The sequence below is a fragment of the Pelodiscus sinensis genome, chromosome 8 (genome assembly GCF_052426305.1).
Source record: "Pelodiscus sinensis isolate ZL-2025 chromosome 8, ASM5242630v1, whole genome shotgun sequence".
Lineage (NCBI taxonomy): Eukaryota > Metazoa > Chordata > Testudines > Trionychidae > Pelodiscus > Pelodiscus sinensis.
Genome location: NC_143059.1, coordinates 61,626,409 through 61,641,841, shown reverse-complemented (window position 1 = coordinate 61,641,841; position 15,433 = coordinate 61,626,409). Strand labels below are relative to the sequence as shown.

The window sequence follows — 15,433 nt, the reverse complement described above, 5'->3', positions numbered from 1 at the left end:
TTCTCTTAAATTATATGCTTCCAGTAGTATTCCTTTTTTAAGATTTTCTACTCTCTTTCATATATTTTTCTTCTTTTCTGAAACAAAGAACCTTAAAGTAACTTCCTAAGGCGTCGTCTACACTCATCTGGAAGGTCGAATTAAGATATGCAACTCCAGCTACATCAGTTGCATAATTGGAGTTGATGTACCTTAATTCGACCTTTGGCACAGTCTCCCCAGCGGGAAGTCAATGGGAGAAAATGCTCCAGTTGACTTTCCTTGAACCTTGTGAATCAAGGAATATCAGCATCAATGGAGGCACCTTCAGCATTCAGTTTAGCGGGTCTTTACTAGAACAGCTAAACCAAGCTCTAGAAGATAGATTGCCACAATATCGATCTTCCCGGTAGTGAAGATGTGTCCTAAGATATTTATCATGAGTTGTTTGCTTTTTATTGTGCTTGGTAGTGATGTAGTGGTCCAGATCTTCACCTACTGCTGAGAAGCATGCTGCCTAGATAGAAGTGGTGATTAAAAGATGCCCTTTGTATTGCTTCATTCTTGGATCAACTGTATGTAACATCTGTATTCTAGCATGAATTAGCACAGCTGCCACTGGTGCTAATAAGGCAGCCATGGATTTCCAAGGTTTAAGAATGTCCCTTTCATTCAATTATTACCCTGACTCAAGCTCCCTTTTAGTGCTGCAGGAGTTGTGCCACCTGCATAAAATAGTTTTAAAACTCATCAGAGGGGAAACACCCAATGTAAGCACCTTTTTGCTCCCAGAAGATTTCCCCCATCCTCCTTTGTTGGTGTGAGCTTTCTAGTCCAGCTATCCTGGATTAAGGCTGTTTTGGATTAGTAGTTCAGCTGCTCTGTAGAGGAAAATATAAATCTTTGTTTGTGATCTGGATGTGTAAGTAGAGTGTACAGTGTTTTCTGTTGGATGAATGGGAGTTTACCAGTTCTTGCATTATGCCTCCTCACTGGCTAAATTTTGAGCATAAAGTGGAGAAGACATGCCTTTTTGCTAGTTTATCATGGTTTGCCAAATAATGGCACTTACTGTATAAAGTAGTAATGAATGCATGCTTATTAATTAGAGGCAAAATTCTGTATTGACATCAGTTCCTCTGGGAAGAATGGAAGTGTTCTAGTGGAAATCATTTATATAATTATTTAGAATTTTAAGATTCTCAGAATTATTGGTTTATTTTTATTACATTTAGCAAACCCAATGAACTTTATTTTGTACCCCTTTACTACTTCAGGTTACATACATTTTAGTATTTGTTGTTCTTCAAGTGGCCGCTTATATTCATACTTGTGGGATCAAGATTCATGCACCAAGAGTTTCCAGAATCTTCTGGAAAGCAATGTCTGTTGGGGACACTTGTCCCTCCATTCCTTTCCCATCCGGGGGAGTTCCTAGGATATAACAGAGGGAGTGGCCCCCAACTACCCTTCAGTTCCTTCTGACTGCTGCAGGCACAGTAAATGCTGATCATGCATGTTGTCATTGATACTTTCCTGGTAAGTTTTTATTTTTACCAATTTTCTCTCTCTTTCTGCCCGTCCTTCACCACAGATCTGGATCTAGCAGTCAGGTATGGATCCTGGACTGCAAAACCCACATCCACTTCTGATAGTCAAGCATGATCAAGGAGCTGCAAAACCCATATTTATATGGACAAGAAAATATGGATTGGGATCTTAAAAAAAAAAAAAAGGAGAGGATGAAGGGAAGAAGGGAGTATACACTAATGGCTGATGAATGACTCTGGATCCAGAGTAAAAAACCAAGCCTTCTTGTGGAACTTGCTGCCAGATCTTGAAGGAACTAAGCCTCAATCAAGATTTGACAGCCAAACATCCAAGCACATTTGACAAGAAGTGATCCAACACCTTAGTTACACAGAAACATAATTATTGACAGACTCTTTTAACAGAATTTGCACTCAACAGAGCAAATGCTCTCTAGGGCTCCATCTTGCATTCTATTTATTTCCCCACAAGTGAGGTAAATACCAGTTAAGTCTCTTTACCAGTATGGATAATGGGTTTGTCTATGATTATTAACCAAAGACAAGGAAGATGTTACATCACTATGACAGTAATTTCCTCCACCAAGCCCCTGATTCTTTTGACGGCTTTTGAATATTGGTCTACTTGGTTCCAAATTGCTGGCAGTAAGCATGTTTATAAATGGGGGAATTTGTCAGTAAGAACTGGGGTCTTATGTTAAAATCCGTAAGATCCTATTTTTTAAACTTCTGATCTTTTATCTCAGATATATAGTGAGAGTCTCCACCCAAGTTCAAATTTCTCTGGCTGGCAGTGGACTGGCTAGTGAGTGTTATGCTAAGATCTAAAAGATTGTGTTAAAAAGTAGACATCTTTGCTCAAACCTATCCTGTAAATTTAAAGACACTTCCCCATCTGCATTGTTCCTAAGCAGGAAAACTACTATTTTACCCCTCAGATACGACAAAAAAAAAAAAAAAAAAAAAAACCCTACCCAACAGTCTCTTTGACATCTGCCATGTGAGATTTAGTTACTATCCCTATTCCAACTTCCAATCTACATACTATCAATCCTTTCTCATATTGGAATAACCTTCTCTAAGATAAAGTTGTTCTGTATATTACCAGAGTTGTTGGGGTAGTTATTTTGTTGTGACTGCTGCAGAACATGTAATTAAATTATCCATAGCAGTACCTGGGATGTGCTGCAAATTCTGCAGAAGAATAGGTTCATTTTATCTCACTCTAAGATGACCACTTCTATAAAGAGCTAAAGGATTGTCATTTTATCCTTGTGAAGCTCATTGGCTTCCATTTAACAATTTACCAGATTGTTCTCTGTATTATATCTTTATCAATATGCCATTTCTGATAGCCTAGAGCAGCGTTTCTGAAAGTGTACCATAGAAACACTTTAACTGGCTGTCCCAGTTTGTTTATGTACCAGCTCTGCGGCCACGGAGCCTCGTGGCTCTCATTAGCTCCGTTTCATCCTTTGCAGCCAAGGGGAGCTGCGGGAAGTGACGTGGTCTGAGCCACCGGAACATAAACAAACTGGGAGAGCCAGTTAAAGTGTTTTTGAAAGTGATTTCGTGGTGCACTTTCAGAAACACTGGCCTAGAGTAGTCAAACTCAGACCTCAGTGATTCAGAGTCAAATTAGCTATCAACATTATCACATTATCCGAAAGAACCACATCATTTCATTTAATATATTATTCTCACAGCAATATGGCTGATGCAGTAGTACAGTAGACTTCCGATAATCCGGAACCTTTGGGACCTAGGTGGTGCCGGATTATTGGATATGCCAGACTATCAGGAGGTACTATAAGATGGTTATATACATACTGTATACATTATATACTGTATATAAAGTGTTCTTAACCCTTTTTATTGTACATACTGTATACAGTATACTGTGATGTTTTAGTTTTTTAACCCTTTTTTACCCTTTTTGCTCAGTTCAGCTGCTGCCGCTGTTGCCTTGTGACTTGTTTTTTGCCGAAGCTCACTCACTAGGCTCTTGCCATTTTGATGCCGGACTATCAGGAGTGCCGGACTATTGGGCTATGTCTACATTGGCCCCTATTCCGTAATAGGGATGCAAATGTAGAACTTTGGAATAGGCAAATCTGCGGGGGATTTAAATATCCCCCGTGGCATTTTCATTTTCATGGCTGCCGCTTTTTTCCAGCTTGTAGGTAAGCCGGAGAAAAGCGCCAGCCTGGACGCGATCCTCCGGAAAATAAGCTCTTTTCCGGAGGATCTCTTATTCCTACTTGAAAGGTTGGCTTGAAAGTAGGAATAAGAGATCCTCCGGAAAAGAGCTTATTTTCCGGAGGATCACGTCCAGACTGGCGCTTTTCTCCGGCTTATCTACAAGCCGGTAAAAACGGCAGCCATGAAAATGAAAATGCTGCGGGGGATATTTAAATCCCCCGCAGATTTGCCTATTCCAAAGTTCTACATTTGCCTCCGTATTTCAGAATAGGGGCCAATGTAGACACAGCCTTGGAGTTTTACTGTATTACTTTATTTACCAACATTTGGGTAATAACATAACAAAAGCATCCAAATTGGTTAATAATGTAGATTGGTTAATAATAAAATCACAAAGAGACCTATGTAGCTTATGAGCCTCAGTCTGAGTATCATCTAATAGTTCAGGGATGGGCAAATCCCAGCCTGCAGGCTGGATCTAGTCTGCACGGTTAGTCCCCGGTGGGCCCCCACCTCCATGTTTATCTCCACCTCTGCAGGTATCGGAGGATTGCAGCTCTGATTGGCTGCAAATCGCTGTTCACAGCCAATGTAAGTGGCAGGAAGCATAGTGGACTGGGATGTTGCTTCTTGCTGCTTGCATTGACTGTGAACAGCAATTCGCAGCCAACAAGAGGTGATACCTGCAGAGGCACAGGTAAAAATAGTGGCAGCAGTCCACCAGGGACTAATCCTGTGGGCTGCCGTTTTTTTTTTATTGCCCATCCCTGTCCTAGTGTATCACAGAGTTACAAGCCTAATGCCTAACTCTTTTATGTTGCATTCTCACAACATACGTAGTCCTGCCTGCTTTGTTGTTGTTTATGTAGGACAAGTTTCCAAACCTTTGTTGGTTATTTATAAGTTTCCAAACCTTTAGAGGGATGGAAATGACACAAAAGGAGCCATTCTGTCCTGGTGCAAAGATTATCTATGTAAAGCATATTATGTTTCATGCATAGAACCTGCCAGGGTCAACTTCCTCTATTTGTCGGAGTTCTCATGCAGCTTCTGTGGCACACCCTCACACTGCCTTTATAGTACTATGTTGCATGACTGCTATTGCAACTATATATATGTTTTTAGTAACAACAACAATATATTTCTCTTACTAAGACTTGTTTTGGGAGAGCGATAAATTCAGTCACCACTATTAGCTCTTGGAAGTCCTGCAAAGCTGATGCTTCTTTGGGCAGTTCTGATGTTCTTTTTGACCTAGAACTCCTCAACCCATCATCCTGGGAACTATACTGCTCACTAAACTCCTACAAGTGGGGACTATGCAAAGACCTCTTAAAGGAGAAATGAAGTTTACTTCCTGTAACCAAAATTCTTCAAGAGGAGTCTTTGCATATTCATTATCTCTTTCTATCTTCCCCACTTATATAGAGTCTTAAGTTTGGAAATCCTGAATTAGTGTAAAAAACTGAAGTGCAGTTATGGCCACTCTCCCTTTTATACCTACAGAGACATCTATAAAGGGAAGGGAAAGGGTTGGGGAATAGCCCCACTGAACATGGCTTTCCAGAAAGCTTTCCATTGCAGGTACCTTGATCCCACAATTGTGAATATGCAGCATCTCATAACAAAGAACTTTGGATATAGACACGTAACCTTCATTTCTATTATTTATTGTGGTTTTCATTGTTACTACTATTTGGCATTTGTTCATTGTCAACAGTACACTGTTTTTTGTTAACTGGAATCAACACCTTGTGGCCAGACTTAGGCCCTATGAACTGCAGATAGGGTGGGGTCAAGAGTCTGTGAGGATCACAAAGGATTTGACACCCAGGAATGCCTTAAGGCTGCCCTCTCTGCTATAATTCCTACGATCCCTCTATTGTTCATAGTTCACAGTGGCTATGTCTAGACTGGCAAGTTTGTCCGCAAAAGCAGCTGCTTTTGTGGAAAAACTTGCCAGCTGTCTACACTGGCCGCTTGAATTTCCGCAAGAACACTGACGATCTCATGTAAGAAATCAGTGCTTCTTGCGGAAATACTATGCTGCTCCCGTTCGGGCAAAAGTACTTTGCGCAAAAGCTTTTGCACAAAAGGGCCAGTGTAGACAGCTCAGATTTGTTTTCTGCAAAAGCGCGTCTAGATTGGCCACAGATGCTTTTGCGCAAAAGCATCCGTGCCAATCTAGATGCTCTTTTCCGCAAATGCTTTTAACTGAAAAGCTTTTCCGTTAAAAGCATTTGCGGAAAATCATGTCAGTCTAGACGTAGCCAGTCTGTACAGCAAAATTTGAGGGTGTCCTCTCACCAACATGGCACTTCTTTCTTGCCCAGCATGCCTCTTGGAGTGGCAGCTGCCTCCTTTTGTATCTTGCCCCTTTAGCCATATTAGTTTAGAGTCTCTTCCCTTCAGGGGTAGTCTGTCAACCAAATACAGGGAATCAACAAAAATAAACTGGGTTAGTATATATGAGAGGCAAATGTATCAGAAGCTGGTTCTCCCTTCCCTCAGGTAGGTACCTTCAGTCAGTTATTGAAGGAAGAGATCCCACCATAAGTGATGGCTGAACCCGCTGGCGTAGTTCAGTCACAGCCAGCAGCCCTGCACCTTCCAGCCGCAGAGTACAGGGAGGCTGGACAGTTCAGCCCCAGCTCCTCTTCCCTAGTTCCAGAGTGTTGGGGGTGCCAGGCAGTGGGATCTCTGCCTTCTCAGCTCCAGAGCACCAGGCAGTGTTGCCCCAGCACCCAACCCTTCCAGGCCCTGGAGAGCAGTGAGGCTGAGTAGAGTGGCTGGAAGCCCTCATCTCCAGAGCATCACAGTGCACTTCTGGAGCATTGGGCAGCACAATCCCAGCCCTCCCAACCCCAGATCATAGGGAGACTGGGTGGCCAGCCACAATGTGCTGCAATCAGGAAGGGGACTAGGGAACAGAGTGTGGGTGGGACCACTCCTGGCTTTTTAAGGAGGCTTAGCCTCCCTCTTCCTCTGAGACCTGCCACCAATGAATTCCACCTTTGCTCAGTCCTTTCTTTAGATGCTGCAAGATAAAGGTCTTTTCACTTCCCTGGCATGTTCACAAGTGAGCTAGTTGGCTCCTTTTAACTCTTTCTCCAGCCTGTGTGTCTCTTGCAAGGGTGGTTTGGCAGAGCAGCTCCTTAACCTCTGATTGCTCAGTGTGGTGTTTGTGTACCCCGTCACAGTTGTATAAGTCACAGAAAGAAAGTATAAAATATTCAAAAAGAAGTTTCATTTTCTAACATGAGTTAGTCATTTAGGCTCAAATTTATAAAGGTTTTTAGATGCCTAAATATGCAGATGGGAGTTGGTACATAGGCCACGAGGCACCTATTAGAGTTAGGCACCTTAACATTTTTTAAAATCCCAGTTGGCACTTATTTGCACTTTTAAGCACCTAATATTTCTAAAAACCTGGGCCCTAGAGCCTAATTCCCAGTTATTTTAAATGAGATTTAGGTTCCTAAAGCCCAAATCCTCAAAAGTATTAGGCATCTAATTTCAGTTGGAATTTGGCACCTGAAAATCTTTGAATATCTGGGCCCAAGTGTTAAAGTCATTTTTGAAAATAGTATTGAATAGGGAGGGACACAATCTCTTTCCCAGAGCACTGGGAAATACAAAAGAGGGGGAAAGTGAGGTGTGGGGAGCGAAGGGTGTTTGTTTGCTTGCTTTTTTGAATTCACTCTGGGCAGGCATGTAAAAAATGAGTTTTTAGGAGCAATTTATGTGACTGTAATAGGCTAGTAACATAAGGAATACTGACATGGATATAATAGTTTTCAGGATTGCTCCCCAAAAAAGTATTATAAGTACTTCACATCTGGATATAACGAATTCTAGATATAATTAGTTTCAAATGTACTTGAAGTATGTTGCTTAACTTGTGTGATTCCACTTGAGACAAAGTAATAAATAGAAATTAACTTTTAAAGGAATTTTGATTGCACTTGCATTTTAAATGTCATAGTTTATTTTAGATTGTATATCCCATGTTCAGATGCTATTTGCATTTTCTGGTTATAAAAGGAGGCTCTGAGGATTTTTCTGCTGCTGCTGTGATACTATCTGAACAGAATGGGGAGCTATGAAGCAGCATCACAGCTGCAGGTAAATGAATTCTTCCTCTCAGCCTCCAGTTTTAAGGGTCCAACATGGGGATACTGTAGAGCAATGGGTAGGGACGAGAGGAGGATAATGATCTGTTGATGTGGTGAAGGCAAGATAAATCTGAATTAAGGTAGTGGCAAGTAAATCCATGTTGATATGAAAGAGGAATGATCTAAGAGAAGGGCAGTGATAAACTCAGCTGCTGAAGAGAAAAGGACGGGGCAGGTGTCAGCAGGCTGTTACAGAGCAAGACATGAAGGGAATGTAGGGTTTCAAGCAGAAAGTGCATGAAACCTGATCTATTCCTAGCAAGATCAAAAGGAGGTCCTTTAATCATCTATGTGGTTATGGTATATGGGTTTTAGAGCTAATGTGTTTCCATGGCTATGGTGGCAAATCTGTCCATCACAAAGTAACAAACATCACTGTGTGGGATTCTGTAGCCTCACCTAATGAATAAGCTCAGGCTTATTCATTCCACTCCATCATCAGTCAGGACTTTTCTCCCTCCCAGTTCTAGTACTTTCTTAGTTCCACAACTGAATTCTTTGTCCAAAACATGTTTAAGATTACTAATTGTGAAGCATACACTTGTCATACCTGTCATCACAGATAGTTGGACTGTCATACTTCATCCTGGTCTAAATCCAGTCTGTTTCTCTGCTAGCATAGCTTCCATGTCTCTTTTCATTCTCTTCTGCAATGTCTTGATGAATATTTTTTCCTGGTATACTCAATAAGCTAATTCTTCTGTAATACTTGCACTTACTTTTATCTCATTTTTTTATACATCAGTACTATTAATGCTTCCCCAATTCACTCTGCACTTGATCTTGCTTCTAAATCTTTTTGAATTAGTTGGGCATCACATTTCCTATCTGTCCCTCACCCATTTGCAACAGAAAACAGGACTATGTAGCACTTTAAAGACCATCTTGTTAGTCTTTAAAGTGCTACATAGTCCTGTTTTTTGTTTCAGCTACACGAGACTAACACGGCTACATTTCTATCACTATTTGCAACAGCTTTGCCTCTAAATTGTCGTTTTGTTGCAGCATTTTCTTTTTCAGACTTTTTTATTGAGAGCTTTACCGCTGCTGCTGCTACTACTACTAAGAATTCCAGCATCTGCTCTTCCATTTTCGTACTGGGAAGCTTCTTCAGGACCATTTGATCTACTGTTTTCTGCATGTTGTATAGGTCTTCAAAATATTCTTTCTTTGTTTGCTTGTTCTCGTTTGTCTTTCACCACTGACATCTTCAGTACATCTTTTTTCCCACTCAAACTCATCTGAGGAAGTGGGTTTTGCCCATGCAAGCTTTCCTTCCTTCCTTCCTTTCCTTCCTTCTTTCTTTCTTTCTTACTTTCTTACTTTCTTTCTTTCTTACTTTCTTTCTTTCTTTCTTTCTTTCATTCTTTCTTTCTTTCTTCTCTAAGTTGCTGCAGGACTACTTGCTGCTTTTAAAGTTACAGAGGAACACGGCTACTCCTCTGAGACTTTTCAGTACGTATGTCCCACGCAGGTCTTTTATCTTGTGATAAAAGTCTTGTGTTGCATTTCTCTTTCTGTATTCTTTTTCTTCTTTATTGTGCACTTACACCTTCTTCAATATGCTGTATACAGTATTCTCTGTACCACTATTAATGAAAACATGTCATTCTAAGTTATTTGTAGCAAAATGCAGGACAATGTAGCACTTTAAAGACTAACAAGATGGTTTATTAGATGATGAGCTTTCGTGGGCCAGACCCACTTCCTCAGATCAAATAGTGGAAGAAAGTAGTCACAACCATATATACCAAAGGATACAATTAAAAAAATGAACAAATATGAAAAGGACAAATCACATTGCAGAACAGAAGGGGATGCGGGGTGGGGGGGGGGGCTGGGAGGGGGAGGAAGGAAGGTAAGTGTCTGTGAATTGCTGATATTAAAGGTAGGGAGAGTGGGATGTTTGTGAGTTAATGGTATTACAGGTGATAATTGGGGAAACTGTCTTGGTAATGGGTGAGATAGTTCAAATTATTGTTAAGTCCTTGTTGGCAAGTGTCGAATTTTAACATGAATGACAGTTCAGAGGATTCCCTTTCAAGTGCAGATGTAAAAGGTCTTTGTAGCAGAATGCAGGTGGCTAAGTCATTTAGAGAGTGTCCTTTCTGGTTAAAGTGGCAAGAAACTGTTTTCTCTTTGTGATCTTGTCTGATATCTGTTTTGTGGGCATTAATCATTTTTTTAATTGTATCCTTTGGTATATATGGTTGTGACTACTTTCTTCCACTATTTGATCTGAGGAAGTGGGTCTGGCCCACGAAAGCTCATCATCTAATAAACCATCTTGTTAGTCTTTAAAGTGCTACATTGTCCTGCATTTTGCTTCAACTACCCCAGACTAACACGGCTACATTTCTATCAGTAAGTTATTTGTATTTGTGTTTGTATATATGCTAACAGGAATCAAATGTTTTATTATACTTAAATATGAATACTCATTAAGATACAGAGTGCAGTTTGTTTATAACAGTACACACTCATTATGTACAGTTTTGGAAACAAAACTGTATTTTTTTAGGGGTTCTTTGCTGGGAAAACATATTGATTATGAAAAAGAATGCTATCATTGGTCTTTCTCTTCCTCTTTCTCACAGCAAGTTTAAAAAATCTCTCCTTGTAGTTTATTATGAAAAACCCTGATTACTTACATATAAAAGAAAGAAAATCAAATATTGAAATTCATTGCTTTTGACCAAGAAAAGGTCACATAAAAATGTTAATGAAAATGTTCATCCATGTAATTTCCAAAGTACTAGCGTTGATTCTTTTTGTAGCAGTTTCTTTGGATCATGCAGTTACTGGACTTGATCCTGCATGACTAATAAAATAATCATTATAGATTATAGGAAATATAGCTACTGATTAAGAACTGAGATGTCTGGTCCATCTCCCATAATATGAAGTTGTAGTTTTTACATTGATTTCCATAGGGACTGGATCAGGCTTCAGCGGAGGGGAGTAATGTAAGAACTTCCATCTTACTGATTTCAAGTCTGCTGCCTGTACAGTTTCCTCCCACCCCCCTCTTCCCCACGGCAGCTGAAGAGAAACATTCAGCATATGGGACAAAAGTGAATGAGAGCATTTCCTATGTAAAGGATGTACATCCTGGCTATGATCTAGGGCACCGCTCAAAGAATGCAGCCTATTCTGCTTCTCTCAGTGTGACTCTTGGGATACAGCTAACTGACCATTCTGACAGTTGTCTCTTCTCTCTCTGCTCTACCCTAACTGTCTCTTGCTCACATGCCCATCCTCAGATTCCTGCAGTTTCAAGTCTCACCACTGCAAATTGTGGAAGATGCCTATTGTCCCCAGTTATCCTTGAGCTGGTCCTGTAGGAGAGAAGGCAGTGAGCAAGTAATTTTCTCTTATCTCATGTTTTATCCCAGAATGGGTCTTTGCTCTTCTCATCCCGAACTCCACATAGTCTGCTAGTCCTTGATTTTAACCAAGAACTGGAGATGGAGGCCAGGGATTTAAAAAAAAATAAAGTTAAAATATGAACTGTCACAATGAAATAAATAGTTATAAAAATAAGTATACGCACATTCTACGATAGTGAATCTATTTGCATATTCATTTGCTATTTTCAAGAGTGCCATTTCAGGTTTTGATTAATGGGGGAAACTTTAACCATGATTCCACAGGCTACTTAGGGACTTGAAAACTAATTTTTGATAGAGAAGTTAGCAGTTAGCTGACAACCATTATGTATCTAATCCATATATAGAGAGAACTATATTGTAGAGTTTGTTAATCTGTCTGTCCATTAGTCCTTCTGTCTGTCTGTCTGAGCTAGGACCACCAAATTTGGTAGGCAGCTACCTCTTATCCTAACTTAAATTAAGGCCAGGCTTTGGTTGTGCCAGAAAAATGAGATGTACCTGGAATTTGATTGTATTCCACAACATGGAAAGGGCGGGGTCTGATAGGAGGGACAGGTATGCTCTGCAATGACCACCAGGGGCAGTGAGCATGTGGGATAGTTATATCGCAGAGTGATCATGGGGAGCATCAAGTAGAAAGTGACCAGCTGTGGCTGGGGCTCTCCATTTTGCTGGTTACCAGTCCAGATAAGTGGCCCCACTGTCCCCAAACCACTCCCCTTCCCTCCTCCCGGCCTTTGGCTGTAATGCTGGAGAGAGAGGAGCCTTCCCCTGAGAAGCCACTAGCCAGGGAAGCTGAGCAGCCAAACCCTCCCCTACCCCACTCTAAGAAGCTGCCGAGAGGGTCAGGCAGCCTTGCTCCAGCCTTCATCCACCAACTTCCCCCCACAAGGAGCTGCTGAGGGTGCCAGGCGTCCCCATCCTGGCCTCCAGCCACCACTGCTGCCCATGCAAGGAACTGCCAAGTGGCTCAGGCAGCCCTGCTCCAGCCTCCCCTCACACCTGAGAGGAGCTGCCAGCCAGCGCAGCATCCCCATTTTCCCCGCGGTGCCACTGGCTGGCTCAGCAGCCCCGCCTTCACCCCAGTCTTCCACCACTATGAGGAGCTGCCAGCTGGCTAGGCAGCCCAGCCCTAGTCCCCACTAGACATGTAACAGATATTTTCAGACAATTATTCACAATTACTCTGATATCTCTTTACTGATGGGTTTAGACCCCATCATTTTGTATATATATTTGGGATTATATTTTGCTATGTGCATTACTTTGCATTTATCAACATTGAATATCATTTTCCATTTTGTTGCCCAATCACCTAGTTTTGTGAGCTACTTTTGTAACTCATTGCAGTCTGCCTTGGACATACCTATATTGAACAAATTTTGTAACCTCTGCAAATTTTTCCAACTCACTATTTATCCTTTTTTCCAGATCATTTATGAATAGGTTGAACTGTACTGTATGAATAGGTTGAACCCCCCAATTAGGACCTCTGGGGGACACCACTATTTACTACTTTCTGTTCTGACCATTATTCCTACCCTTTTTTTCTTATCTTTAAACTGGAGTGCCTGACAATTCTTCCAGGGTCATCTAATGATCCGTAATTTACTCTAAAGAAGGCTTTTTATCTTAATCACCCTGCCTTCTTTTTATAAACAAACTCCCCACCCAAAGACTATGTACTCCCAGCTTCTCAATTCATCATATATCACACTCAGACTGTGTCTACACTCACACTTCTTCAACAATATTTTTTGAGGGATAGCTCATTGGCCTGTTAACCCAGGGTTGTGAGTCAGTCCTTGAGGAGGCCATTTAGGGATTTTGGGCAAAAATCTGTTGGGGATGGTACTTGGTCCTTCTGTGAAGACGGGACTGGACTCGATGACCTTTCAAGGTCCGTTCTAGGAGATAGGCAGCCTCCATTCACTTCATTTCATTTCAACAAAATGTTTGTTGTTTGTGTGTGCTTACCTCCCTCCTCCCCACAGTGGCCAAGTTTTGCCATGGCAAGTGCACATGTGAAAACATCTTTTTCACTCTCCTGCCAACAAAATAAAACCCACTTATTGGAGTAGAAGTATTTTGTCAGCACATGTGCTGACAGTGTTCACATATGCTAATGTCTAGCAACAGAGCTGTGTCGACACTAAACTGTGTAGTATAGACATACCCTCAAACTGTGTCACAAATAAGAACTCTGTCTGAGGTGAGGGTGAGGAGTACAAAATTCAGGGGATGGCTAGAGTCATCCCTGTCTCCCTTAAATTGTGCCACTGGCTATTAGAGATATTATAACAAAAGTTTTTAGTGGAATAACCTTTCTTAGCAAAAAGCACAGTATGTTAATAAAAGGATACATGGACTGAAATTGCACATTCTCTCAATAAGAATTCTCTTGCAATAAGTTGCAAAAAGATTATTTACATTTAGGTTCATTAAATAGCAGTGTTGAAATTTATCTTCTCTATTCCTTAAGGTTCCTGAACAAGCACATGGCTCTCATACATCTTTTATTACTGATTATTTGTTCTCCCCCTTCCTACTTCTCCCAGGTTTTCTATACGGAAAATAATTCTGAAGTTTGCAGAACTGTTCTGATCCATTTGTTTTGCTATCTTTCAGCTACAAGCACCTCTGAAAACTCAATTACCTAAAATAAATAAATAAATCTGTACCTGAAACTAATAAAAGCACGGCATAATTTTAAATAGTGGTCCTAACATACATGGATGGAAAAGATTAGAGGGAACTTTTCCAAAAAGTTCCAAAAAGGATTAAAGAGCACCCAGAAGAAATGTTGGCCATTGGCATTAGCCATTAAGAAGAAGGTAGTACTTTACATTTAGAAGTAAAGCCTTTAACTGTTCTTTTCCACTGTCAAGCTCCGGGCAATCAATCTTTTTGAATCTGAACAGCCAGACTTGAGTGTCTCAAGTAAAACTAAGCTATTGATTTTAATTACTTAATTGGCCTGCTTTTGAGCTTCCACCTCAGATATACGGTTCTTCCTTCTGCAAAGCTTATGTGTCATTGTAGCAGCCTTTCTCAAAAAATATCCAAAGGAAATGATAAAATGGGTTTCAGAGGTTCCCTGTGAAAAGATCTTTAAACAAAGAAAATAGTTGTTACAATTTATTTTACTAAATCCATTAATTTTACACTATTGGCAGAACATAAGTTATAGGATTTGGACATAATTTTTTAAATTTTATTTTGTTAAATACATGAAGATGCAGCTGACTCCTGGTCTTTAGCCGATGACATGTTTGCGTTCTCTCATTCCAGACCCCATTCTCAGTCTCATTTCAGACTTTTGTCCATATCACAATTATTATTGATGGGCACGCAAGTTAACAGATCTTCCAGGTCATGATTTCAGCCCTGTTGGCAAACTGGCTTGGGAATCCTGTGCACATGACAAGTACTAGTCTTAACCAGTAGCACCTAGATGTAGCTAGAAAATCCTTGATTTTTTTTTTAAATAAGGGACAGTACAGACCAATATAAAGTTATCCTGCACTCTTAAGTGGATATTATCTTTTAGAATCTTTTTGCCTTCTACCTCATTATAGAAAGTCTCAGTAGGATGTGGTGAAATTCTGTAGAGCTCTTTCCCAAAAAGAGTGGATGGAGGGAATTACTAATACTCTGGAAGAGGGACCAGCTGAGAGAACTATTGTAAAAAATTAAAATAACTGTCTGGAATATTTGACTAGGAGAGGAAAGGCAAATGCTGGGTTGGAAGTATGGAGATTTAACAACTTGGGTATTACACAAATCAAGTAGATTTTTGCTGTTCTTTCTTTGCAGTATTGTTATTCAGAGAACATGCTTGGTATATTGGGCAAAATGTATCCACTTACCTGATGTGCCAATCCAAAATATCATAATTATCAGTGTATTGCAGAGAGGTTACAGTCTCTGCATTCCTTTAAATGACTGATAGCCAAACAGGAGAATTTTCCTTTTTCAGAGGATGATTTTTTCAAAAAATGGATTGTCATTTTCCATTAATTTACCACCTTTTTCTTTTGGTAGCTTTATTGTGGGCCTGCTGAAGATTAGCCTACTGTAGTACGGACAGTAACAGTGTTTGATGGAGATAAGCACAGCCTTCAGGATGTGCCTC

At 40.5% G+C, this 15,433-nt stretch overlaps 1 protein-coding gene across 4 annotated transcripts in view; it reads left to right on the top strand.

Annotated features, from left to right (window-relative positions):
- Positions 1–15,433, top strand: part of ATRNL1 (attractin like 1) — a 999,362-nt gene that overhangs the window by 620,831 nt on the left and 363,098 nt on the right. The window lies entirely within an intron of this gene.